Below are 7622 nucleotides of genomic sequence, written 5' to 3'. Positions count from 1 at the left end.
ACAATACAGTGTTATCAACCTTAGTCACTATGCTGTGAATTAGGTCCTCGGACCTTATTCATTTCATAACTAAAAGTGTGTACCCTTTTACCAACATCTCCTTATTTCCCCTACCTCCCAGCCCCTGGCAATCACTTTTCTACTCCCTGTTTCTATGAGTTTGACTTCATTTTTTTGTTGTGCATGTAAGTGATACTATGCAGTGTTTCTCTTTTCCTGGCTTATTTCCCTTAGCATAAGGCCCTCGAATTTCATGGAAGACAAATTTCACAAATGGCATTCCCTTTATATACATACCACATTTTCTTCATTCATTCATCCATGGAGGGACACAGGTTTTTTCTATATCTTGGCTAGTGTGAATAATATTGCGACGAACATGGGAGTACAGATATCTCTTCCAGATAATGGTTTCATTCCCTTTGGATATATACCCAAAAGTGCAACGACTGGATCGTATGGTAGTTCTATTTTTAATTTCTTGAGAAAACTTCATACTGTTTTTCTAGTGGCTATACTCGTTTAAATTCCTACCAGCAGTGGACAAGTGTTCCCCTTTCTCCACATCCCCACCAGCATTTGTTATTTCTGGTCTTTTTAATAATAGACATCTTAATAGATTTGAGGTGACATCTCACTGAGGTTTTGATTTTCATTTTCCTGGTGATGAGTGACGTTGCACATGGGTTCGTGTGTCTGTTGGCGATCTGTATGTCTTCTGTGGAAAGGTGTCTTTTCAGATCCTCTGACCAATTTTTAATCCAATTGTTTGGTTTTATTGCTATTGAGTTGTATGTGTTCTTCTATATTTTGGATATTAACCCCTCACCAGATATAGGAGTTGCAAATATTTTTCTCCCATTCAGTAGGCTGCCTTTCATTTTGCAGATGGTTTCCTTTGCTGTGCAGAAGTTTTTTAGCTTGATATAGTCCCACTTGTTTATTTTTGCTTTTGTTGTCTTGTCTGTCTTTTGGTGTTAATTCCAAAAGAAGACTGCCAAGGCCGTTGTCATGAAGTTCGCTTCCTGTTTTTTCTCCCAGGAGTTTTATGGTTCCAGATGTTATGTTCCAGTCTTGTAACAACAAACAAATTGCTAACAAGGTAGAATTTCATTGTAAGTGCTCACCAGTAATTGGATTAGATGTCCTGACATTTAGTATTATTTTTGTAAAAGATACTGATTTAGCTACAGAAGCTGAGGGTATGGTCACACACTCATACACAAAATGGCACAAGCGAGTTTTTGTTTGGCAAGGAGAGGGAGAAAGGTCTTGTAAAGTGGCTATGAGGACAAAGAAGAAAGAGGAAGGCAGTGGAGCATCTGATTCTCCCGGCCTTTTGGACTGGGTTTGAGTTCCTATGAATAAGGAAATAAAGAAAGAGAAGGTGCTGAAACTGCTCACTTTGGGAAGCTTTACATATGCTCAGCTATTTTTAGGGCTCACATCACGAAACACAGCATGAGCTGGAGAGGAAGCCTCTCAGTCATGGAATAGAACCAGCTTTGGCTGAAAACTGGAAACTTGACAAAACTTGTAATCGTAGCTCCTAAAAGGGGGGGGTCAAGGCTATTTCCAGTGCTGCCTTTTGCCACGAACAGGCATATGTAGTACATGGAGCTATAGAAGAAGTTTGCTGTTTGCTGTGGAGTTTCACCAGTAAGAGCATCAACTCTGGAGTCAGCCTGTCTCCGTTCAAAACTTGGCTTTGACACTTGGTGGCTCTGAAAACTTGAGCCCCATTGTGCTTCAGACTCCTGACCTGTCAACATGAGGGTGCTCATAGTACCTGTGGTATGTGGTTATTGCAAGGATATGATAAAATAATCTGTAATAAGCATGGCATAGTGCCTCGCACCATAGTAAGTGCTCAGTAAATTATCTACAGCAACTCTAGCTGACAAAATGGACTTGCATACATAATTTTTAGCCCTTTCAGGGCATTATAAAGTAACTGAGGGAAGATAAGGCTGAGGTCCTGGCTTCTTATAATCAGGGACTGATAAGCCAGGAGACTTTTGTGTTACTGTTGAAAGGGGCTAACAGTTACTGTTATTGCTAAAAATCTTTAACCACAAAGAATTCAAGGTTGAATAATTCAAGAAAATAGTCCAAATTTTTAGTTCAAAAATAGTATTAAATCCCAAGGCTTTCGCTTCTCCTTCTCCATAATGTTTACCCTTAAAAATGGAATGTACAGAGTAAGAATGAAGATGAGCCATGAATCCGGATGATGTAACCCGAAAGAGCATCAGAATGGAAGTCAGGAAGTGTGGTTTCTTATCTCTGATCTGTAGGCATCCTTGGGGTAAGTCAGTCATTTTACAGCCCTGAGGCTCAGTTATGTTAGCTGAAAAATAAGTATACTGAAATATATTTTCTTATAAAATGGAAAGTGTTATACTGTAAAAAAAAATCTCTGACTTAGTTATCAGAGAAACAGATCTGAATCTCGGCTTTACACTTCCTGGCTATTGATCATGAGGTCACTTTACTTCTCGGTCATTTCACTCCATGGATGCACTTCTCTTCTCTGTCTCAGAACACTGAGGAATATAGACATTATAGTGCCTTTAGGTTACTTGCTGACACACCATCTCAAAACAAATTAGAACACGTTATAAGTAAAGGTAATCAAAAACAGTCATGGAAGAGATTTTTTTATCTTTGATTTGACTGAATATACCACATCAGACAAAGCTACTTTAACTCATTTGCTTCAGTTCCTATATTAAAGATGAGAAAGTTTTTAAGTTGAATATGACCTTTGAGATTATGTACATCAACCCCACTATTTTATATGTTAGAAGACTAACCTCAAAATCATGGTCAAGGAGCTAGGGGAATTGTATTCTTTTTCATCTCAGTTCTATCTAACATGGCCAAATTCATCATTTCAAGACCTATCTATGCTTTGTAATATAAGTTAATTCTTTTAAAGAGCTAGGTACTAATTTAAAAAAAATTCTCAAGATTTTTATTGATGGCTTAGAAAAATTTACATGTCCTAATATTCTTTATTCTTATAGTTCAGGTGAAATCTCATCCGTTTTTAAACAGCTCAGTAAGTCAGCATGAAAGGAGACATTCTCCTTTTCCTATGTGAAAAATGTAAAAATAAGTAAGTGTGCCTGTATCATGAGATAGAATCAGGAAAGGAAGTATTGCCACAGAATCTAGCACTGATATGAAAATTTTAAAAAGAAATTGCTCACATATAAGTAATTACAAACCATTTTAATAGTTGGAGTCATTTTAAACTAGTCTGCCTACTGTCAAAAGCCTTTAAATTAGCACAGGACTTTCATCAGCCTTTCCTAGCTTCACTGAAGTCAGGACTGTAATATAATCTGATGATTAAATGATCAGGGCTATCCTTGCCAAATAGAAAATGGTATAGAAGTTTTACAAAACATACCATTGTCTATCTGAGAAGTGTTTCTATAATAACAAAGTTACTGTAAGTACCCAAAAGGTGATGAGTTTCTGCTGGGTGTGAAAGTTACCTGCAGTCTGTGTGTGTGTGTGTGTGTGTGTGTGTGTGTGTGTGTGTGTGTGTGTGCTCGTGGTGGGGAGAGGGGGGAGCAGAGGGAAAGAGAAAATCTTAATGGAGCCTGACATGGGGTTGATCTCAAGACCATGACACCATGACCTAAGCCAGAATAAAAAGTCCCAGGCTTAACCAACTGAGCCACCAAGGTGCCCCTACCGGGGTTTGTAAAGTGATAAAGCCACTGAGTTTATGATGAATTACCTCTCATTTCAAAAGTGCATCCCCCAAATTCTGAGAATTAAAGCCTTACTGTCCCAGTGTTGTAATCATCTCTCTCTCCCACCATTTTATTTATTCTCTCTCTACTGTAGGAACAGCAGGCCCCATTTCTGACTGTGCAGGAATTGGAGGCCCACATCAAGCTGTGCGACATGCTTGAATGACAAAGGAATGGAGTGATCCCAGGGACTGTGGAGTCAGGGCAGAGATATTTATTGCTTAGCAACCCCAACTGATGTCAAGAGTTTTGCTAAATGCAGATGGTAAGTAGGACTGTCAAAAATCAAAATCACTTTGCTATAATTCCTTTAAATTGTTTTCAATAAAAAATATTAATTAATTTACCCATGTATTTGTTTGATTGATTGATATAACAGCTTTCTGGCCAAGCACTAAAGTGGCAATTACAATTGCTGATCACACTAACTGGTCATAGAAATACAAAACTTAAGAGAAGAGAACTCCCACAACTTCTGGAGGATAATCAACTACTTTTCTGAATTGACATTCAAGTGCATTTCTCTAATCATTGTTGCTACTCAGGGTCTAGGAGAGTAGCAAATGATGGTGGAGTCTTTGGAAGCACATTGAAAATAACGGCATGTTACTTAAAAACTATCATTTATCAACAGTGTAATACAGTAATACCATATTTACCTTTCCATGTTGGAGGCCTTTCTTTTCAGGAAATGTAAGTAACCGATTATATTCTCATTCATGCTAAGTAGAGTCTCACAGGCTCTTTAATTAATTTTAAATATGCCATATGGAACCAAATATAAATATGAAGCATTTCTTTAAATCAAAAGTATGTACCCAGTTTACGTCACCATAAAAATCATACCTGCTGTTACCAGGAATTACTACCGTGAGAACATGCTTTACCGGTTTCCACGTAGCTACAACCAACAATAAAAACTGAAAAGAAGAGCTTATGGAGCTTTTGGATGTAGCTCCTTAAAAGGAAAGCCCAGTATGAGGATAGTACCCCTTTCCCAATCATAAACAGTGGCATGTTTTTTTCTAGCTAACAGGATGCCAACATTAGGAAAACAATAGACAACTCTCTCAGTAGTCATCCATATGGTACAGGCCAGCAGTAAAGGGAAACATTTTATCCGACAAATTAGCTAGATCCTAATGATCCACAATGCTCAATTAACAAAAATGATTTATTTAAAAAATTAGACACAACACATTTAGAGAAAGAAGCAAATGAAAATAAGACCAGATTTTCAGGAGGTTTTTTCCTGTCATTTTTCTTCTTTTTCTTTTCTTTATTTAAGTATTTATGTGTTTGTTTGTTTGCTGAGATTTTCAATTTTTTCCTGAGTCAGTTTCAGTAGTTTGGGTGTCTTTAAAAAAGTTAGTCTATTTCATCTAGGTTATCCATCGTTGATACACAATTGTTCTCATATTCCTTCATAATTTGTTTTACTTCTGTAAGGTCAATCATAACATTCCCTTTTTCATTCCTGATTTTATTAATTTCAGTCTTCTTTATTTCTTGATTATTTTGCTAAAGGTTTGTCAATTGTATTGATCTTTTCAAAGAACCAACTTGTGATTTCATTAATTTCTCTATTGTTTTCTAGTCTTTATTTCATTTATTTTTACTCTAGCTTTCTTTATTTTGTCTTCTTTTTGTACTAGATTGTTTTGTTTTTCTAGTATTATAGTGGAAGTTTTAGTTATTAAATGGACATCTTTCTTCCATTTTATTTTATTTTATTTTATTTTATTATTTTATTTTTTAGAGGGGGAGAGTAGGGAGGGAGAGAGGGACAGAGGGAGAGGCAGGAAGAGAGAATCTCAAGCAGGATCCATGCCCAGTGCAGAGCCAGATGCAGGGTTTGATCTCACAACCCTGAGATCATGACCTGAGCTGAAATCAAGAGTTGGGTGCTTAACCAACCGAGCCACCCAGGGGTCCCTTTCTTCCTTTTTGAGTTAAGAATCATAGCAACAAATTTTCCTGTAAGCACTATTTTAACTGCATTTCATTAAGTTTCTGTATGTTGTGTTTAAAATGTCATTTATCTCAAAGTATTTTCTAATTTCTCTTACGATTTCTTTGATCCACTGGTTGTATATGAATTTTCACATATTTGTGAATTTGCCAAATTACTTCAGTTACTGGCTTCCAATTTCATTCCATGTGATCAGAGAACATACTCTGTATCACTTAACATTTACAGGGATATGGTCTATCTTGGAAAGTGATCCGTGTGCACTTGAGAAGAATGTGTATGCCTCTGTTGTTGGATACAGTGTTCTATACATATCTGTTAGGTCTAGCTGGTGTATAGTGTTGTTCAAGTCTTCTGTTTCTTTACCAATCTTTTTACTGTTTTATCAAATACTGAAAGTGAGTTTTGAAGTCTTCAGCTATTATTGTTGAACAGTCTGTTTCCGCTTTCAGTTCCGTCGGTTTGGGGCATATACTTTGGGCCCTAATATTAGCATATATGTTTATAGTTATAACTTCTTGATGGCTTGACCCTTTCATTATTACAAAATGTCCTTCCTAGTAACAATTTTTTGTCTTAAAGTCTACTTTGTCTGCTATTAGTAGAGCTACTCTCACTCCCTTTTGGTTACTGATTGCAAAGTATGCCTTTTTTCATACTTTTATTTTTAACGTAGTTTTGTCTTTGAATCTAAATGTGTCTCTTGTACACTGAATAGAGTTGGATCATTTTTAATCTATTATACTAGTCTCTTTATTTTCATGTGGGATATTTAATACATTTACACAACCTAATTACTAATAAATTAGGGTTTATGTCTGTGATTTTGCTACTTATTTCTATATGTCTTATATCTTGTTCATTCTTCTATTCTAGTACTACATTCTTTTGTGTTAAGTAGGCATTTTCTAGTGTACAATTCCCTTGTTGTTTCTTTAACTATAAATTTTTAGTTATTTTCTTAGTGGTTTCCCTGGGAATTATAATTAATATTTTAACTTAAAAAAATTTAGCTCAGATTAATACCAACTTAATTACAATAGTGTATAAAAACTTTACTCCTATGCAGTCCATTCCCATCCCCCTCCTTTGTGCTTTTATTGTTATACAAATTACATCTTTCTATGCTGTATATGACTATCAACAGATTTATAATTATTGCTTTATGCAGTTGTATTTTAAATTGGTTATAAAAGACAGAGAACAAACGGATGGTTGCCAGAGGAGGGGGGAGGGGGTGGGAGATGGAAAAAATGGGTGAAAGGACATGAGAGGTATAGGCATCCAGTTATAGAATGAATGTCTTGGGAATAAAAAGCACAGCATAGAGAATATAGTCAATGATATTGTAATAGCATTATATGATGTCAGATGGTAGCTACACTTGTAATGAGCATAGCATAATTTTTTGAAGGAAACCCTTTATGATGTCTAATAGGGAAAGTCTGATAGTAATGAATACGCTCAGTTTTGGGGTTTTTTTAAATCTATAATTGTCTTAATTTCTCCTTCAATTTTGAAGGATAGTTTTGCTAGAGATAGCTTTGAAGGATAGTTTTAGTTATCCTTTCTTTTCCCCCCCCAGCACTTTGAATGTATCCTCATACTGCCATCTGGCTTTCATTGTTTCTGATGGGAAATTGGCTGTTAATCTTATTAGGAATCCCTTGCACCTAATGAGATGTTTCTCTCTACTCTCTATATTTTCTCTTTGTCTTTGGTCATTGACAGTTTGATTATAATTTGTCTATGGGATGGATCTCTTTAAGTTTTCCTACTAGGAGTTCATTGAGCTTCTTAGACATGTCAATCAATTTTTTCATCAAATTTGAGAAGTTTTTAGCCATAATTTCTTCAAATATTCTTACTTCACCTTTCTC

The sequence above is a fragment of the Ursus americanus genome, chromosome 29, assembly GCF_024610735.1.
Source record: "Ursus americanus isolate L20-20 chromosome 29, mUrsAme1.1.p, whole genome shotgun sequence".
Taxonomy (NCBI): Eukaryota; Metazoa; Chordata; class Mammalia; order Carnivora; family Ursidae; genus Ursus; species Ursus americanus.
The sequence above is the reverse complement of the archived record's forward strand: the minus strand, read 5'-3'. Positions refer to the sequence as shown.